Source organism: Rattus norvegicus, chromosome 9 (genome assembly GCF_036323735.1).
Source record: "Rattus norvegicus strain BN/NHsdMcwi chromosome 9, GRCr8, whole genome shotgun sequence".
Lineage (NCBI taxonomy): Eukaryota > Metazoa > Chordata > Mammalia > Rodentia > Muridae > Rattus > Rattus norvegicus.
The window spans coordinates 58,076,229-58,097,690 of NC_086027.1; the positions used below are offsets into that span (position 1 = coordinate 58,076,229).

At 38.9% G+C, this 21,462-nt stretch overlaps 1 protein-coding gene and 1 long non-coding RNA gene across 2 annotated transcripts in view; one reads left to right on the plus strand and one right to left on the minus strand.

Annotated features, from left to right (window-relative positions):
* The window catches only part of LOC108351929 (uncharacterized), a 115,368-nt gene extending 95,445 nt beyond the window's left edge, over nucleotides 1–19,923 (plus strand). The window contains exon 3 of the long non-coding RNA XR_010054974.1: nucleotides 11,116–19,923. This is a non-coding gene — a long non-coding RNA (uncharacterized LOC108351929). The remainder of the gene's footprint in view (nucleotides 1–11,115) is intronic.
* The window catches only part of Tmeff2 (transmembrane protein with EGF-like and two follistatin-like domains 2), a 287,500-nt gene that overhangs the window by 138,356 nt on the left and 127,682 nt on the right, over nucleotides 1–21,462 (minus strand). The gene's annotated exons all lie outside the window — the stretch shown is intronic.

The window sequence follows — 21,462 nt, forward strand, 5'->3', positions numbered from 1 at the left end:
CTCACTAAATGCGTGGCAAATAAAATGCCAAGACAAAGTCATCCACAAGAAACCCAGAGGAAAATATCTCCTTTCTAAAATATCTCTCTCAGCTTTGTAACCTATCAGCAGTTAAATCAGCTAACTTTGATTTAACCCATGAGCTCTTACACAGGGCTGGCCTCAGAAGCAATGGTAATTATTTGTTCATGTATTTACTTATCTTGGAGATACTGAATTAATGGCATAACTTGAGGTTGGAATATACCCATAAAAGCAAACAACAAAACAAAGCCCTAAAGCCGGACCACTGAGTTAAACGCAACCCCCAGAAGATATCGGCAGCCTCAAACACCTTCATTGTCTGACACCAGACATGCACAGGGGCACTAAAATACAGAGTCTTTCTCATTCAATAGATGAAGAGAGGCCTCATGCTCATTATTTCATACAGCCGGGGAGGCTGTTCCACAGAGCACATTTGAGGGGAACACTCAGTGCCATGCATCATTTCAAAACAATGCACAACCTATTAGTGGGCAGCAAAAGTAAGTGGGCCAGAACCGACAAGTCTGCAGCTATTGTAACAGTCTACACTAGACTCGAGAACATCAGTATGTCTTACTTAGCAAGAACAGGCTGTGTTAAAGAACGCTGTCCTCGTCATACATATGTACTTACATACAGGCTGAGCCACGAACTGTAACTCTTAATAAAGGTCACAGACATACAAGCTGGCAAACCACTGGTTTAGCACCTGTGAAAAGTTCAGTAAATGTGCATTACACAGAACTGCTTCTTTTTTTGCCTTCTTCCTACATTGCCAGAAACAGTACGGAAAGGATAAGTGCTTAATTATTTGTATCCATATAATGGTTACATGGGAAGAAACACAATTTTCCCAAAGTCTTACCTTCGCTGTATATTTTTACATTTTAAGCTGTCATTTTGAGCCATCAAGGAGAATAATTATGTCATTTTGTTTACTGGAAATGGGTTTTACAAGTGCTTGAAGGGAATTCAAGGGGCAAGAGAGGTTTACCTCTTAAAGACACCAGGCATTCGATACACTATTCTAGACCGGAAACTCACCTTTTCCATTTAAGGAAGTTTGGAAATGGAGAAGTGTAAGAACTGATTGGATCTACCTCGTCTAGTCTCCCTGCCCTTGTAGCTTCTCCTATGGGCAGTTATGTTCCTTCCTCTCCACTTTGTTCTGGCTCCAAACTCATCCTATGCACTGCCATAGACATAGCCAGTTTTTCTTTTCTTTTTTTTTTTTTTTTTTTGGTTCTTTTTTTTTTTTTTTTTCGGAGCTGGGAACCAAACCCAGGGCCTTGCGCTTCCTAGGCAAGTGCTCTACCACTGAGCTAAATCCCCAACCCGCCAGTTTTTCTAATGTTCTTTTTGTTGAGAGCATAGCAGAAATCCACATTTAGTCACACACTCAGATCTTAAGGCAACTTTTTGAGTTTGAAGAACGATATGGAGGCGGTGAGCTATCTACTACTATCTTAGTAAATTTCCTTATTTTCTTCCCCTGTGACCATATTTCCTGCCACTACCCTGTTTGTATGTGGGCAGGTGGGGCATCTGTTTTTGTCACCTCTGGACATTTGGAGCTATTAACTGGTAACTATTACTGGGCATCGGTGTATCTCTAAAGCTCAGTGGTAGACTGTATGATTAGAATGATTCAGCCTATGAGTTTAATCTATCACACACACACACACACACACACACACACACACACACACACACACATTGGGGTGCATTGGGCAGGAGAAAAGGAAACAAATTATAATTTGGTATTGAAAGAACAAAGCATTTATAACTAGATTAACTATTATTTGTATTTGTGCATGATATTTGCCTATGTGCATACCTATGTGTGTGAATGCAGGGGTGCATTGTACTATGGCTGCCTATGCAAGTGGTCAAAAAACCTGAGTTTTTGGTTTTTGCCTTCACCTTTGAGCCAGGATTTCTTTGTGTTTGTTTGTTTTTGTTTGGTTTTTTTTTCCAGAATTGCTGACTGGCGAGTAGCCAGGCATCCTCCTGTCTCCACTTTTCATCTCCATACGGAAGCACTGTGACACAGAGGATTGTGTTTCCATGTAGGTTCTGGGCATTAGAACTCAGGTCCTCACGCTTGCCAGAAAGTACGTTTTACCTGCTGAGCCATCTCCCTGCCCTCCAGCATCCCTATGAGCAGCATTTTATACTCAAGTTTCTAATTCTCTTAAACTATTTCACAGTAGCAGTTTCACTGTCACAAAGTAAAATATTGTGGTTGATGGCATTTTACCTTTATTCTCAAATTTGGGGATGTGTTAATATATTTTGGATATGAACTTTTGCTCAGATACATCTTTAATTTTTCCTTCAGACTACATACATCCTCAGACCTGAGCAGAAGTGTTCATTTAGACGAAGCCAACATTTTCCTTTCATGACTTTTATTTTTATGTCATATGTCGAAAGACTTAAACTCAAAGGTTATACATGTCTTTGCTTTTAGAAATGTTAAGGGTTAGTTTTAAGCTCACATTTGTGATCTACCTCAAATTGAATTTTGTGTTTCATGTGAGGACTGAGAATCTTTCTCCCCCAAGTGTGATTTTTCTTTTGATCTGTAAATGTGATAAGACGCATTAATTTTCACATGTTAAACTAACCTTAGACTCCTGGGAAAAATCGAGCCTGATTTAGTATATTAACTTCTTAGTATGTTACTGGATTTCGTTTTCTATTCTGTTCAGCATTTTTGTACTTGTTATGTCTTATTGTAACTCTAACTTTCTTCTTGTGTTCTGCATACTTGGTTTAGGGGGCGCTCATCGTCTACACTGAAAATGGACAGATGTTCAGGAAGAGAATGTCTTTATCCACTGCTTGCTATTCTCCAGTACAGAAGTGCTGGAGGGCCTTTTATCATAAATTTGACTTTTTTTTTTGTATGATGGAACTTTTTTCCCCCATTTTAATGAGTTCTGCTTTTACTTTTATTCTTTCCTTGGTGCTATATTCTTAGGATGTAGTTCATTATGTTTCAAATTCAGTAACACCTTATTTTCTAATAGTGGTACGTAAAGACAATTTCCCAACAAGAGTTGCATTGTCTGTACCCCACACACCTTGATAGACTTGTATTTCCCTTGAAATATCTATTGTTATGCATCCTCTGAAGTTTCTTCTCTAACCAATGGATTACTTACTAGTTGGCTTCTTTTTTTTTTTTTTTTTTTTATTAACTTGAGTATTTCTTATATACATTTCGAGTGTTATTCCCTTTCCCGGTTTCCGGGCAAACATCCCCCTCCCCCCTCCCCTTCCTTATGGGTGTTCCCCTCCCAACCCTCCCCCCATTGCCGCCCTCCCCCCATAGACTAGTTCACTGGGGGTTCAGTCTTAGCAGGACCCAGGGCTTCCCCTTCCACTGGTGCTCTTACTAGGATATTCATTGCTACCTATGGGGTCAGAGTCCAGGGTCAGTCCATGTATAGTCTTTAGGTAGTGGCTTAGTCCCTGGAAGCTCTGGTTGCTTGGCATTGTTGTACTTTTGGGGTCTCGAGCCCCTTCAAGCTCTTCCAGTTCTTTCTCTGATTCCTTCAACGGGGGTCCTATTCTCAGTTCAGTGGTTTGCTGCTGGCATTCGCCTCTGTATTTGCTGTATTCTGGCTGTGTCTCTCAGGAGCGATCTACATCCGGCTCCTGTCGGTCTGCACTTCTTTGCTTCATCCATCTTGTCTAATTGGGTGGCTGTATATGTATGGGCCACATGTGGGGCAGGCTCTGAATGGGTGTTACTTCAGTCTCTGTTTTAATTTTTGCCTCTCTCTTCCCTGCCAAGGGTATTCTTGTTCCCCTTTTAAAGAAGGCGTGAAACATTCACATATTGATAATCTGTCTTGAGTTTCATTTGTTCTAGGCATCTAGGGTAATTCAAGCATTTGGACTAATAGCCACTTATCAATGAGTGCATACCATGTATGTCTTTCTGTGATTGGGTTAGCTCACTCAGGATGATATTTTCCAGTTCCAACCATTTGCCTACGAATTTCATAAACTCGTTGATTTTGATAGCTGAGTAATATTCCATTGTGTAGATGTACCACATTTTCTGTATCCATTCCTCTGTTGAAGGGCATCTGGGTTCTTTCCAGTTTCTGGCTATTATAAATAAGGCTGCGATGAACATAGTGGAGCACGTGTCTCTTTTATATGTTGAGGCATCTTTTGGGTATATGCCCAAGAGAGGTATAGCTGGATCCTCAGGCAGTTCAATGTCCAATTTTCTGAGGAACCTCCAGACTGATTTCCAGAATGGTTTTACCAGTCTGCAATCCCACCAACAATAAAGGAGTGTTCCTCTTTCTCCACATCCTCGCCAGCATCTGCTGTCACCTGAGTTTTTGATCTTAGCCAATCGCACTGGTGTGAGGTGAAATCTCAGGGTTGTTTTGATTTGCATTTCCCTTATGACTAAAGATGTTGAACATTTCTTTAGGTGTTTCTCAGCCATTCGGCATTCCTCAGCTGTGAATTCTTTGTTTAGCTCTGAACCCCATTTTTTAATAGGGTTATTTGTTTCCCTGCGGTCTAACTTCTTGAGTTCTTTGTATATTTTGGATATAAGGCCTCTATCTGTTGTAGGATTGGTAAAGATCTTTTCCCAATCTGTTGGTTGCCGTTTTGTCCTAACCACAGTGTCCTTTGCCTTACAGAAGCTTTGCAGTTTTATGAGATCCCATTTGTCAATTCTTGATCTTAGAGCATAAGCCATTGGTGTTTTGTTCAGGAAATTTTTTCCAGTGCCCGTGTGTTCCAGATGCTTCCCTAGTTTTTCTTCTATTAGTTTGAGTGTGTCTGGTTTGATGTGGAGGTCCTTGATCCACTTGGACTTAAGCTTTGTACAGGGTGATAAGCATGGATCGATCTGCATTCTTCTACATGTTGCCCTCCAGTTGAACCAGCACCATTTGCTGAAAATGCTATCTTTTTTCCATTGGATGGTTTTGGCTCCTTTGTCAAAAATCAAGTGACCATAGGTGTGTGGGTTCATTTCTGGGTCTTCAATTCTATTCCATTGGTCTATCTGTCTGTCTCTGTACCAATACCATGCAGTTTTTATCACTATTGCTCTGTAATACTGCTTGAGTTCAGGGATAGTGATTCCCCCTGAAGTCCTCTTATTGTTGAGGATAGCTTTAGCTATCCTGGGTTTTTTGTTATTCCAGATGAATTTGCAAATTGTTCTGTCTAACTCTTTGAAGAATTGGATTGGTATTTTGATGGGGATTGCATTGAATCTGTAGATTGCTTTTGGTAAAATGGCCATTTTTACTATATTAATCCTGCCAATCCATGAGCATGGGAGATCTTTCCATCTTCTGAGGTCTTCTTCAATTTCTTTCCTCAGTGTCTTGAAGTTCTTATTGTACAGATCTTTTACTTGCTTGGTTAAAGTCACACCGAGGTACTTTATATTATTTGGGTCTATTATGAAGGGTGTCGTTTCCCTAATTTCTTTCTCGGCGTGTTTCTCTTTTGTATAGAGGAAGGCAACTGATTTATTTGAGTTAATTTTATACCCAGCCACTTTGCTGAAGTTGTTTATCAGCTTTAGTATTTCTCTGGTGGAACTTTTGGGATCACTTAAATATACTATCATGTCATCTGCAAATAGTGATATTTTGACTTCTTCTTCTCCGATCTGTATCCCTTTGATCTCCTTTTGTTGTCTGATTGCTCTGGCTAGAACTTCAAGAACTATATTGAATAAGTAGGGAGAGAGTGGGCAGCCTTGTCTAGTCCCTGATTTTAGTGGGATTGCTTCAAGTTTCTCTCCATTTAGTTTAATGTTAGCAACTGGTTTGCTGTATATGGCTTTTACTATGTTTAGGTATGGGTCTTGAATTCCTATTCTTTCCAGGACTTTTATCATGAAGGGGTGTTGAATTTTGTCAAATGCTTTCTCAGTATCTAATGAAATGATCATGTGGTTCTGTTCTTTCAGTTTGTTTATATAATGGATCACGTTGATGGTTTTCCGTATATTAAACCATCCCTGCATGCCTGGGATGAAGCCTACTTGATCATGGTGGATGATTGTTTTGATGTGCTCTTGAATTCGGTTTGCCAGAATTTTATTGAGTATTTTTGCGTCGATATTCATAAGGGAAATTAGTCTGAAGTTCTCTTTCTTTGTTGTGTCTTTGTGTGGTTTAGGTATAAGAGTAATTGTGGCTTCGTAGAAGGAATTCGGTAGGGCTCCATCTGTTTCAATTTTGTGGAATAGTTTGGATAATATTGGTATGAGGTCTTCTATGAAGGTTTGATAGAATTCTGCACTAAACCCGTCTGGACCTGGGCTCTTTTTGCTTGTGAGACCTTTAATGACTGCTTCTATTTCCTTAGGAGTTATGGGGTTGTTTAACTGGTTTATCTGTTCCTGATTTAACTTCGATACCTGGTATCTGTCTAGGAAATTGTCCATTTCCTGAAGATTTTCAAATTTTGTTGAATATAGGTTTTTATAGTAAGATCTGATGATTTTTTGAATTTCCTCCCAATCTGTAGTTATGTCTCCCTTTTCATTTCTGATTTTGTTAATTTGGACACACTCTCTGTGTCCTCTCGTTAGTCTGGCTAAGGGTTTATCTATCTTGTTGATTTTCTCAAAGAACCAACTTTTGGTTCTGTTGATTCTTTCTATGGTCCTTTTTGTTTCTACTTGGTTGATTTCAGCTCTGAGTTTGATTATTTCCTGCCTTCTACTCCTCCTGGGTGTATTTGCTTCTTTTTGTTCTAGAGCTTTTAGGTGTGCTGTCAAGCTGCTGACATATGCTCTTTCCTGTTTCTTTCTGCAGGCACTCAGCGCTATGAGTTTTCCTCTTAGCACAGCTTTCATTATGTCCCATAAGTTTGAGTATGTTGTATCTTCATTTTCATTAAATTCTAAAAAGTTTTTAATTTCTTTCATTATTTCTTCCTTGACCAGGTTATCATTGAGTAGAGCATTGTTCAATTTCCACGTATATGTGGGCATTCTTCCCTTATTGTTATTGAAGACCAGTTTTAGGCCGTGGTGGTCCGATAGCACGCATGGGATTATTTCTATCTTTCTGTACCTGTTGAGGCCCGTTTTTTGACCAATTATATGGTCAATTTTGGAGAAAGTACCATGAGGAGCTGAGAAGAAGGTATATCCTTTTGCTTTAGGATAGAATGTTCTATAAATATCCGTTAAGTCCATTTGGCTCATGACTTCTCTTAGTCTGTCTACATCACTGTTTAATTTCTGTTTCCATGATCTGTCCATTGATGAGAGTGGGGTGTTGAAATCTCCCACTATTATTGTGTGAGGTGCAATGTGTGTTTTGAGCTTTAGTAAGGTTTCTTTTACGTATGTAGGTGCCCTTGTATTTGGGGCATAGATATTTAGGATTGAGAGTTCATCTTTGTTGATTTTTCCTTTGATGAATATGAAGTGTCCTTCCTTATCTTTTTTGATGACTTTTAGTTGGAAATTGATTTTATTTGATATTAGAATGGCTACTCCAGCTTGCTTCTTCTGACCATTTGCTTGGAAAGTTGTTTTCCAGCCTTTCACTCTGAGGTAGTGTCTGTCGTTGTCTCTGAGGTGTGTTTCCTGTAGGCAGCAGAATGCAGGGTCCTCGGTGCGTATCCAGTTTGTTAATCTATGTCTTTTTATTGGGGAGTTGAGGCCATTTATATTGAGAGATATTAAGGAATAGTGATTATTGCTTCCCGTTATATTCATATTTGGATGTGAGGTTATGTTTGTGTGCTTTCATTCTCTTTGTTTTGTTGCCAAGACGATTAGTTTCTTGCTTCTTCTAGGGTATAGCTTGCCTCCTTATGTTGGGCTTTACCATTTATTATCGTTTGTAGTGCTGGATTTGTAGAAACATATTGTGTAAATTTGGTTTTGTCATGGAATATCTTGGTCTCTCCATCAATGTTAATTGAGAGTTTTGCTGGATACAGTAACCTGGGCTGGCATCTGTGTTCTCTTAGGGTCTGTATAACATCAGTCCAGGATCTTCTGGCCTTCATAGTTTCTGGCGAAAAGTCTGGTGTGATTCTGATAGGTCTCCCTTTATATGTTACTTGACCTTTTTCCCTTACTGCTTTTAATATTCTTTCTTTATTTTGTGCGTTTGGTGTTTTGACAATTATGTGACGGGAGGTGTTTCTTTTCTGGTCCAATCTATTTGGAGTTCTGTAGGCTTCTTGTATGTCTATGGGTATCTCTTTTTTTAGGTTAGGGAAGTTTTCTTCTATGATTTTGTTGAAGATATTTACTGGTCCTTTGAGCTGGGAGTCTTCACTCTCTTCTATACCTATTATCCTTAGGTTTGATCTTCTCATTGAGTCCTGGATTTCCTGTATGTTTTGGACCAGTAGCTTTTTCTGCTTTACATTATCTTTGACAGTTGAGTCAATGATTTCTATGGAATCTTCTGCTCCTGAGATTCTCTCTTCCATCTCTTGTATTCTGTTGGTGAAGCTTGTATCTACAGCTCCTTGTCTCTTCTTTTGGTTTTCTATATCCAGGGTTGTTTCCATGTGTTCTTTCTTGATTGCTTCTATTTCCATTTTTAATTCCTTCAACTGTTTGATTGTGTTTTCCTGGAATTCTTTCAGGGATTTTTGCGATTCCTCTCTGTAGGCTTTTACTTGTTTATTAATGTTTTCCTGTGCTTCCCTAAGTGTGTTCATGTCTTTCTTGAAGTCCTCCAGCATCATGATCAAATATGATTTTGATACTAGATCTTGCTTTTCTGGTGTGTTTGGATATTCCATGTTTGTTTTGGTGGGAGAATTGGGCTCCGATGATGGCATGTAGTCTTGGTTTCTGTTGCTTGGGTTCCTGCGCTTGCCTCTCGCCATCAGATTATCTCTAGTGTTACTTTGTTCTGCTATTTCTGACAGTGGCTAGACTGTCCTATAAGCCTGTGTGTCAGGAGTGCTGTAGACCTGTTTTCCTCTCTTTCAGTCAGTTATGGGGACAGAGTGTTCTGCTTTCCGGCGTGTAGTTTTTCCTCTCTACAGGTCTTCAGCTGTTCCTGTGGGCCTGTGTCTTGAGTTCACCAGGCAGCTTTCTTGCAGCAGAAAATTTGGTCTTACCTGTGGTCCCGAGGCTCAGGTTCGCTCGTGGGGTGCTGCCCAGGGGCTCTCTGCAGCGGCAGCAACCAGGAAGACCTGTGCCGCCCCTTCCGGGAGCTTCAGTGCACCAGGGTTCCAGATGGTCTTTGGCTTTTTCCTCTGGCGTCCGAGATGTGTGTGCAGGGAGCAGTGTCTTCTGGTTTCCCAGGCTTGTCTGCCTCTCTGAAGGTTTAGCTCTCCCTCCCACGGGATTTGGGTGCAGAGAACTGTTTATCTGGTCTGTTTCCTTCAGGTTCTGGTGGTGTCTCAGGCACAGGGGTCCTGCCGCTCCTGGGCCCTCCCCCACGGGAGCCCAGAGGCCTTATACAGTTTCCTCTTGGGCCAGGGATGTGGGCAGGGGTGAGCAGTGTTGGTGGTCTCTTCTGCTCTGCAGCCTCAGGAGTGCCCACCTGACCAGGCGGTTGGGTCTCTCTCTCACCGGGTCTGGGAGCAGAGAGCTGCTGCGGGCCGGGATCCGCGGGTGTGGGACTTCCACTAGTTGGCTTCTTAATGCTCAAATATTTAAGCACCTTTGAAGGTTTGTTGTTTTATTTTCATTTTATTAATTCAATGGTGTATTTTGTCATAGGTAGAAGTTTTATTTAATATTTTCAAATTTATTAAATATTGTTTTATGTCTCAAGACGAGGTCTACGCAGCACCTTAGAAGTTACAACTTTCTTCTTAGACAATGTATGTTGCTCTTGTGGGGAATAATTTCTTATTGATGTTAAGTATTTCATGACTGAGAGTGTTGTTCAGTGTCTGTGTAAATGTGGTGATTTTGGATTCTATTGTATCTGCTATTGAGAAAAGAGCACTGAAATCCACATTGGTGACTGCACGCCGCTTCTTGATCTTTGTGTTTTGACTGATCTTCTGAAATGTCTCTGGGAGTTAGTAAGAATCTCCAATCATGAGTCACCTGACTTTTCTATTCCTATCTCCAGATTCCTTTTGCTTTGTTTCTAATTTTGTATATCTAATCTTTCTTTCAATTTGTTTAAAAGTCTTTCTTAAAGAATTGGTTTTATCTTTTTATAAAGGTTATTAAAAGGTATTTCTTGTAAACAACATCTGTTTGAGTTATTTTAAAAAACATTAATTTTGTATAAACCTGAGTGTTCAGCCATTTATTCTACCTTAATGACTAGTATATTTAGTTTTGAACCAAGCTTATATTTGGTTCATATTTTCCATCATGATGTCGTGTCCCTCTTTTCCATTTTGTGCTTTAATATTTGCTCATTGATTTTTGGATAAATTAATAATTTTATAAACTTTGTTTTATTTTATCTCATCTAATGATTCTTAGGAGAGAGGCTGCATGTCTTTATGCTATTAATTTGGAACTTACTCTGAAACAACAATATGCATCTTTAATAATCATGATATACCCTTGTTTTAACAACCATAAGAGCACACTTCTAATGATTCTCTCATAAGCTTTAGACTTTGTTAAAGTATATTTATTAAATACACTTTACTTGTACCCTCGTGATGAAAATTATGAACATATGGATTTACTTTAATGGCCATCCTGCTGTTTTCTGTTAATTTAACAAGCAAAAAGACAAATAATTCAGCACTAGACCTGTCCATCATTCATACATGGTTGACTTTTGACCTAGGTGTGCCCCAACTCTTACAGATTTGCCTAGTACATAGGCTTCATGGAAAACACTCCTGGAAAAATTGTGTCCAGAGCAGATTGCATGATTTGTATCCATTATTTCTTTCTTATTTCTTAATGAGAGTATTATATGCTTCATGCCGCAGCTGTCTGACCTGTAGTTCTACAAGGCCACATTTTGCCTTCTGACATGAGCTGGCATTGAAATGTGAGGGTAACTGAGAAAGTACTGACGAGAAGCTGTGAGAAAGCCATTATGTGCACTTGTACGTCCAGGTTCTTTCTGTTTTTATAAAAGATACATGACCAAATACGTGCTGTTCTTTCAGCCTGCTCCAGAAGGAGAAGACGGATGGGATGGGGCCACAGCTGACCACAGCAATGAAGGAAGAAATATGCCACAGACACTGCAAGCTTCTGAGATGCCGAAGCCATTTGTAATGGGAACTTTACCTATGGAAAACAGACTAATAAATCATGGGCTGATTTATTAATAAATTCCAAAGACACAAGCATTCTCACACCTCAGATTCTGTTTTCCTTATCTACACTGCTTTCGGCCTACTTGCTTTCCTCTCAGTCTGATTGTACCTTTCATTATTTCCCTTTATTGCCAGCATATGGTCCACCATGGTTAAAACATGTTTCCGTTGTTGTACTTTGATTTTCTTCCCAGATGATACTAATTTTGCCAGTCAGTGTACAGCTTCCATTTTCTCTCCAGGCAGCTTTAGGTCAGCATTTTGTTCCACATATGAAATGTGTTGTTTATATTAATGTAACATCAACATTAAAAATAACACTAACATATCCAAGTAAAAATATTCTGTGCATTGGGTGTAAAATAAAGAAATGATCCTTTTAGTTGTTAGTATAAAAAATAAAGAGATTTTGAAGTTGAAAATGTGACACTCCCACTATTGTGAAGCTGGGAAAAAATCGAATTTTAGATGTATTCTATGCACACCCCAATATGATTTGTTTTGAACAATTATAAAATGTTTTTCTCCTTCTATTTATAGTGAATAGGAACTTGATCCCAAAGTAATTCTTGGTAGACTTTGAAGGGTTTTAAAAATCTTTTACATATATAAATAGTTAATGAATGATTTTATTCACTGTATCTGTAATAACTGCCACAATCTTGTTACTACATTATAAAGAATTATTTTATTTTGGAATAAGTTTTATAAATATATATGTCTACATCACAAAATAGCCAAACTGAATTTACCCTCCAATAGAAAATAGACTCCAATTACAGATCAGGAAAGCATTTATAGAAAATATCTACTCACTCTTTAATTTCTACAATTTGCTAATTTTGTATTCTCTTAGACTGTTTTCCTCTGAGACATTTCTCTCACATGCAAGTGAGTTGTATAATAGTTAACATGGTCCGCGTTAACAGTTCCTAGAAGTTGAGAGCTTCTAAGTTGTTTGGAGTCACAAGCTACAATCTTTTATAGTTTCAGAGGTCTTTGTGGAATTCCCAATACAAATTTTAAATAAATAAGAAGGAAAATATTTTCCTTTTCTTATGCTTTGTGAGGCTATCTGTCTCTTGGCTAACAACCTGCTACGTATTGAAGTTCCAGAGAAAGAGGAGTGGCTCTCTGATTGGCTATTGCAGAACTAGAGTAATGTAATGTTTTGTAAGTATCCTCAGCATACGTCATCACAGTCTAATACTTTAGGCAGATAAATCTATTATTGTTATTTCCATTAAATACATTCTATTCATGACTTAATACAAAGACATACAAGTCCATGCAATTTTAATTGATTTAAATATCCCAAACTAAAAATGACTAAAACTATACTTAGACAAAGTGCTTTAAATTCTAAAGCAACTTGAAAAGTCTAAGACACAAGTTAGTCTTTTTTAAAGAAGCCATTATAGGAATTTTCGTTTTTTAGAACTTTAAAAAACTTCTTTGGTAAATAATTATAATTTATCTTCTTATTGCAAATAACATTGAAAATTAACTTTGAACATTGAAAAATAACTTAGGAGATTAATACAGGGCTACTATGTTGAGATATATTTCTACTGCCATCACTTAAGCCTGACTGATGTAACCTAGATCCATCTGTATTAACAGTAAGCACAATTACTTAAAGCGAAACGAAAGCCAAATGAAATCAAGAAAGAGGAGGAAGGAAGGAAAGAAAGGAGGCAGGCAAGTAAAAGTCTATATGACAGCTCTAAGTGACAGCTCTAAGATTCACTTAGAGCTAGTTGCTATGCCAAACTTTATGAAATGGTATCATATCAATTATATGGTAATTATAAGCAAAAATAGTCTTATTATTCAAAGCATAATTAATACAAACCATCCTATGAATATTCATATAAAAGAATGTGAAGTTTTCCTTAATGAATGTTAAAGGATGAGAAATTCAGTTTTTCAATAATTTATGAATGTTAGTCTGGATTACTGTAGGATACAGTGGTCCCCAAATTTTGATCAGAAGAACCTGTGAAAAGCCTAGAAGTTACTTGGTGGAAACAATAAATGTAGGTGAGACTGTCGATATACAGAGTGGAAAACAATGCAGTCAGAGAATGAACATGAAGTAGATTGTTTCAGCCCAAGACACAGATTCTATAAAAGTGATATGGGGCATCAATTCATATTGAGAGGGCTGATAGACAAGTTCAAATTTTGCCAATAGAGAATGGGACAAAATTAAAATGTGTCCTAGAAAGGAGACTGGATTAGGGCAAAGTTGAGTGTTGGTCACAGAAATAGGAATATATTTTCTGTAGAAAGAGAAAAAGATCAGTAATGTGGCAAGGAACTGCTACTAAAGTAGGTGAAACAAATCTTATCTGATAGGAACAGTAGGAATTTTATCATTCTGTCTCTGTCTAGGATGGTGATCAGTTAACAAGACACAGTTACAAACAGAAGATGTAAAACCCTGCAAGGGAATGACTGCAATGTCTTTCTATGTCTTCTCTACAAATTGACCTTATCAATGAATTAATAAATATGATGAATAAAGATACATGCTGACTGCATGTTTTTAGTCTAGTGTTTTGTGTTAGTAGTATAAATATATTTTGTAATGCATAGAAGTTTCCATTCATGTATGAAGGCTAATTGCTAACTGCATTCGCTTTTACCTGCTCAATGCTCATTGTAGTAGAGCCTTTGTAATCAAGTAGAATGTTATGTATCGTGTTTGTGCTCCATTCTCCAAAGCCATCAGCACTGCATTACTTCGTACCTCATCATTTCCCCTAAATTCTAAGGTAACTTTCTATGGAGCTGATCTCCTTATTCCCAAACTTGCCTTTTTCGGATGTATAACCTATGTATTCCACTAAAATGAAAAATCTGATCATGGCATTTAGAATTGGAAACAGCACGTAGATCTGCCTGCTTGACTATATTGAGGCTGACCACTAGGCGAACGTGCAGAGATTTTTCTCTAGCCCCAGATTTTTCTGTAATAAAGCATCACGCTGATGCTGATCTGCTTAGCTCGCTGACTGGGGTGAGGATTAAACAGGAGAAACCTGCAAATGCTTCACACCCTCTAACTTGCGCTCACACCCAAGGTGTTAACGTTCAGCAGGTGTTGAAGGTGAAGCATTGTCATTCTCTCAGTCCAAGTGAGGATACTGGAGGAAGTTCAAATGGCCTGGCATCCCTCATGTCCATCCTTGGACCACTGAGTAAACTTATAGTGCTGGATTAAAATTTTGTGTGGACAAACGTTACAATTTTAAAGCAATATGACAAAAAAAAGAGAGAAACAGAAATGCTAAATTTGTAGAGGAGGTCTTAGAACAAACTGAAATTATGCTCCTTGGTGAAAGAACTACAAGGCCAGAGGGTGTGCCAGACGAGTGGAGGAGTTATCACTGATAGATGCTCTCCGAAGCCAAACTCTTTATTGTGTAATGGACTTGTGAATAAAGATTATATTAAGGAGATGTCCCACTATTTTGTTATGGATGAAGACAAGAATGGAATCAAGAACTTTCTCCACTTCTTTTAGAATTATCCTTTTTCTGATGCTCCTCGTTCACTGGTAGCCTGACACTGTTATCATCTAACCTTTGTGTCTATAAGAAAGTTGCAGATAAAATTTATAAAGATAAAGGCTTATTTAGTTATATAACTTATTCAGTGTTTAAGTAGGCCAATGAAATAAAAGAATAACAGAAAAAGGCCAATTTTGAGAGGTCAGAGCAGTTTATAAAACTCGCAGCTACTGCAACAATTATTTTAAATGGCCTGTAATATTTTCTAGTCCACTTCAGCTATAATGGCAGAACCCTAGTTTTTTTATTGTTTTTGTTTTTAATGAAATGACCCATACTCTAGGAACGTTGGGGGCAGGATGTAGTGTTTATGATGAGGTTAAAGAGTTGGCAGGTCTATGACTTCTGCTTATTCTCTGTTGAGGGATCTTTCTTTCTTCATTTTCTTCTTTGCCGTTGGCTCAGTCACTTGACTCTGTCCATCCTCTTCTAGTTCACATCTGCCCCTCTAAAACAGCTTTGTAGTCTGTGACTGTGGGTCTACCCCTGAGAATTGCTAAGTCCCTCTTTGATACTGCTCTCCATTCTAAACAGCCAAGGGAGGCAGGCCTGGTATTGAAGGCAAAAGCGCTCATATATACTAACTCAACACGCAAAGAAAGACAAACGAGAAAAGAGTGTGTTCTCAGGTTTATAATGCAGAGGGCCATATTTACTTTATTGGAAGTATGAAAGAAAACATGACCATCTAACAACCTGGGAAAAAAAGAAAATATAAACTAAAACAATCTACATATTGGTCTGTGGAATTCAAAGAGCTAATATAGGTTACAAATTAGCTAAGCTGATTAACTTTGACCATTGACAGACTCCTTAACTCAGTGTAAAGGTGTAAAGTAAAAAGAATTAGTTGTAGAAAATTATCTGGGTATTGAAAAGGCGTTAACATTAGAGGGAGTTTGGTGCCATGAGGTGATCAAGTCATCCAAAAAGAAATCGATAAAGTTTATAAAACTAACACTGTTTTCTTTATAATCCTATAAGGCCAGCTTTGCAAATGTAGTATTTTCTAAGCTTTCATTCAGTTCTGTATCAAAATTTATGGATGCTTCAATATTGAACATTTACACAGATTTTAATTATAAGATTTTCCTATTTTAGCTGCATTTGGCAAGGTGATACCTTCAAGTTGGGGAAAAATTGCAGCTGTCATAGCCACATGCCTAACAGGTTCTTCTGCTCATGATTGTTTTAAAATGACAGAATTAAAGGACATATTTTTTAAGGTTTTCAGGTGTAAAATGATTTATACTTGTAAGTGAATAAAACACACTGATGTATATGTTAAGCCCAAGAAGCAGACACTTGAAAGGTCAGAACCTGTCCTAGTACAACATGTGTGCTACACTGACAGAGTAAACAACAGAATAAACATTGGTGGAGGACTTATCTAGTACTCCACTTTAAGACAACAGTCACTGTTTAGAAGGCAAAAAGCATTTCTAACAAATACTTCACATTGGCAATAAAAATGTGAATGGCATCTTAAAATACCAGTGGAGTCGAGAAAGAAACCATTTCAGTTCAAAGCCTCTGTTGCTTAAAAATAATTTTTATACAAAAGGTTTCGTGACTTGTCCCCACTCAACAACTCTCCCCTCACCTCTAGGCCATGCTGTTTATGTTGCTGCGGGGTGTACCTCTTCCTCAAGGATGTCTACCTGTTGCTATCACTGTCCATGTAAGCTGTCTCCTTCTTCCTGTAAGGCTGATTCAAACTGTAATGTGATACAGAGGTGCCACTTCATAGTCAGGAAGGAGGGGCTCACTGTCGGTCTTCATTGATTCCTGTTAAGCTGTTTGTATTCTTAATAATTGTGTCCTGAGCTTTGTTACTTTTTTAATAAAATATTTCATATTTAGTTCTTTAAGGTTATAGTAATATTGTTTTCCTTGCAGGTGTGTATGGGCACTGTGTACATGCCTGTGAATGTCAAAAGAAGGCATCTGATCTACTGGAATTGGGGTTAAGGTGGTTGGGAGCCATGTGGGTACGAGTAACTGAACCTGTTCTCTGCAAGAGCAGTTAGCGCTCTTCACTGTGGACATCTCACTCCATCAATTATGTATATTTATATCAATTATTATCTTTTCAGAACTCAGATTAGTTATCTGATTTTCCTGTTCCCCTAAAGGATCAAATCCTTTGTCTCTCCCCTTTTTACATTTCCTCCTCCTTTCTAAATCTGTTGTGCTGGGGAGTGAATCTAGTCTCAAGTCTGCTGACCAAAAGCACTCTCTCTCCCCAACGCTAATTCAATCTCACATCCATCTTAGCACAAAGCTTAAAGCAGAAGCATCACAGAGTGGGCGTTCAGAATTTCTGAACTTTGAGTCCAAGTCCCCTTAGAGGATTATATTTAAATTGAGGAGTCTGTGTCAGGGTGAGACCAGTGTTAAGCAGAGTGATCAGGTTGCCCCAGCAGTCATTATTAACACTGTCCTCTGACTGCATGCACATAATGCAATATTGCATTTTCCAGATGTTCTGTGCACAGGTCTGGGCTACAGCATTCGACTGCATGTGGCAGGCTCTACAAAGCATGCCCCCCTTCCTTTGTGAAGGGTGCCTGAGAGAAGCAAGAGGAGGACAAAGCAGGGGACTGTATCAGAGAAGTGAAAAAAGGAGCGCTTGAGGAGAACTGGTCAGCTCTTCTAATGTGTTGGTTAGATGCATAAAGTCAACGATTAGTGATACATCTTTCCATATCCCTGAGTGAGCGCAATGGACAAAGCCAAGAAGTTTCTCACTTAGCATCCGAGACCCCTGCAGTGAACATGTAATGAGAGCAGGAGATGAACTTCCATACTTCTCAGCCACTAAGTTCAGGTGGATGATGGTTGCTACCCTCAACTCTGCATAAGTTAGCACAACTTGAGGGTTAAGTGAAAACGTTGAAAGGCACTGGGATACACTTGATTTTCTTGCTTCAATTTCACCAGCAACTCAAGTTTCTTCAACTCCTAGAGTTAACTCTCATCAACAGAATACGGAAAGTGAGCCAGCTACATGACCACATGGAGCAGAATGTCACTGATGTGAACTCTGACAGTTTATCAAAGTATAGGGGAAAGTTACATGAATAAGGACTTTGTGTCAGACACGGTGGTCCCAGTCTGTAGTCCCGGTATTAGGGAGGCTGAGCTAGGAGGATGGACTGAATTTGAAGCCATGTTGGGCTGCAGTAGTAGCATCTGTCTGTCTAAGGAAAGAACAAAAGGCAGATTACTGTTTGATGGAATTACTTGTGACTTTAAAGTGACAATATGGAAAGGAGTTAGACTTCTATTCTTGTTTGAGGAGCAAATGTAGAAGTAGAGGTGTCCCCAACGGGTGTGCCACGCTTGTGGGGAAAACTCAGGAAGATATTGTTGAGACATTTAGAACATTTGACCTTATTCTTTCAGTAAAGCTAATAATGTTAAAATTTACCAAAAAATGAAAGAATGTCCTAATGTTTTATGCTACTCAACAGGACAATTTTATTTCTCCACAGCACACAGGAAATCTCTTAAGAATCATTAGAATTTTGGAAGCTACGGTCACATGCACGCTTTCAGCAATTTTAAAGACTTCATATAAAGATCAGATTTTAGCTGACTCCAGGTATCCCCAAATGGAAAAGTGTTTATTTTTCCCTATTTCAAATCACACCCTTGCTTTCTCACCCAATTTATAATCACACAACGCTCATACTGTTGTTACTTTCATCTCCAGTGCTGCCTGGAATTCTTAATGCATATCTGTATTTTTAGATCAGATAAAATGAGTAAGAAGTTCTTTCCCTGAAAAAAAATATAGAGTGTGACTCAAAGAAAATGATAATGAAATGAAATACTTAAGGCCTTGTGAAGTATTAATAGGGAGCAACTCTGTCTGGATGCTCGAGTCTCTAACTCTGTGTCTCTGAAGTGGTGCTCTGATGAGCTTGTGCCCACGTCTGTGGGCAGCGATTTTTGGACAGAAGAGTGAAGGGGGGCAGGGGAGAACTGCCTGCATGAGGTAGTACATGGTGACTAGTCCCGTCTTTCCTGAATTGTATCCATTTTCCAGGATAACCAACTCCACTTAAGAGATTATCTTCCACCAACGAAGTCAAGTGCTCGAATGGAGCATTTTCTGCCTTGGTTATTAAATTCCAGGTCAGAAGCTTGGGCTGCATTTTCTGACGTGTCCCACCCCTCCACTGCTCTTATACTGTATGTTCAGCAGTTCAGAGAAGAAAGTTATTAACCACATGTCATAGCATAAAAAGGAATTCCAACCAAAGCACCATTTTGCTTTACCGTGAAGGGGGTCATATGGGTCAGGGAGTTACTTGTGTACTGATAGAGTGGTACTGAGAAATGGGAAAATGATTTCATTCTGGGGAGGAGCTACTTAGTGTATGATATGATGATGTATATTTTAAGGATGTAAAATTCCTGATTCTGTATCAGCTACACCTGTAAGAGGTCTATGATGGAGTTAATGCGCCATACCCAGGGTCTCCAAGTGCAAGTAGCTGTTGATTGTAAGAAGTCTGTGAGTGGGAGCAGAGAGCCAACAGTGTCACTTGACTAGTATATGCTCTTAAAAGCCAGTTTCACATGAGTTTAAATGCAGCTGGGAAGAAAAATTTTTTAACAAAAAATTACTTTGATTTTATCTCCTATTTCAAAGCCTGAGACTATATGTGATCAGGAGACTACATCTAGGTCAGAAATAAAGTTCAGCCCTCTAACTTAAGCACGGTTAAGATGGCAGTTGGATTCTTGGTGCACAGAAATGTACATTCAAAAGCCTACTCATTTGTTTAGCACATCTGTTAAGTGATACAACGTCTATACCTATGATTACTCCAGAGATCAAATTAAGAACATTCCTCATTTGTTGGTCTCTCTCTGAGGAAAACACAAGGAAACAAATGCTAATCAAAAGATTAATGGGCTTCTTAATGTATAATACATCAACTACAACTCAAACTTTACAAAACAAAATGAAATAGAGTGAGATGATCTAGACACATTCCTGTTCAATACTGCATAGGTTTGGATTCTTGTTTTTACATTCCAGTCATTGCCCCCACCATTTGATCCCCCCTCTCACAGTGCCTCAGCTCATTCTTCCTTCCCCTTGCCTCTGAGAGGGTACCCCCCACCAGACCTCCCTCTTCTCTGTGACTCAAGTCTCTAGAGGATTAAATGCATCTTCTCTCACTAAGGTCTGACCAGGCAGACCTCTGCTATTTGTGCCAGCGGCCTGAACCGACCTTCATATGCCCTTGGTTGGTGACTCAGTCTCTGGGAGCTCCTGGCTCTTGGGTAAGTTGAGACTACTGATCTTCCTGTGAGCTCACTCTCCCCTCAGCTTCTTCAATCCTTAAGCTAATTCAACCATAGGGGTCCCCAACTTCAGTTCAATGGCTGGGTGTAAGTAAGTATCTGCTTCTGTCTCAGTCAGCTGCTGGTAGGACCTCTCAGAGGACAGCCATGCCAGCCTCCCATCTGTAAGCACATCATAGCCTCAGTAATAGTGCCAGGCCTTGGTGCCCTCCCATGAAATGGATCTCAAGTTGGGCTGGTCATTGGATGGCCTTTCCTTCAGTCTCTTCGACATTTTTGTCCTTGCAGTTCTTTTAGACATGAACAGTAAAACCTGGACATTAGAGGGATTTTATCTACAAATTTCTTGCAAGAATATTATTGCAGTATGGAAAGCAACCTTGGTGAGTAAATCTTAGGTTATTCCATGAATACTGAGTAATGACTCCAGCATATTTAGTTATGTATCTTTTTTCCTTCTCACTCCCCCATACTCTAGTTATGTATCTTTATTGGTTAATATTTGACTAAAAGCAGCCCTTTACTTTCTACCATTAAAAGAAGTCTCTTTAAAAACTAGATGGAGAACGATCCGTCTGGTCTGTGCTGTCTAATATGCTAGGCAGTCACTATGTTGTGGCTACACCTGACGAGAACTAAGATGAACGCAAGTAACAATCTAGTTTTTGACTTGCACTGGCCAAGACTGACAAGTGAGCTGCTGTATTAGATCTGGTGGATACCCCACATTCCCATCAGGGTCAATCCCATCAGTCTCCCCACCTGCTGTGTAAATCAGACACAAATAACAGCATTCATGAATGAGTCGCCCAGTTCTGCGTGCTTGCTTAAAGCCCCAGAGTCTATGACAAAACAAGAGATGGCAGGATTGGCAGTTTTGCCTTCCTGCAAAGTGGAAAGAATATTTAATTATGATCATTCTATGAGATATGACTATGTATCTGTTCGTGCTTATTACCCTTGATTAACAAATTAATAAACTATGAATTGTCAATGAAACACACACATTTAAACCATATTGCAAGGGACTGAACATTGCTATCCCTATATATTTCCCTAAATATCTTGATAATGAGTATCTACATTACTGTGCCTTGGAGTACACCAGATTAGAAAGAAAGCACGAGGCTCAGAAGAATGAATATTTGTACAACGGACGCCTTTTGTTTCTCTGTCCAAGGTTCTGGAAACTAGAGCAGCAATTATATTCACAATCTGGATTAGCATGCATATCTTATCTGAGGTTAATAACTGTACCCAGGCCACAGCGCTATTAATATATAAACTCTGC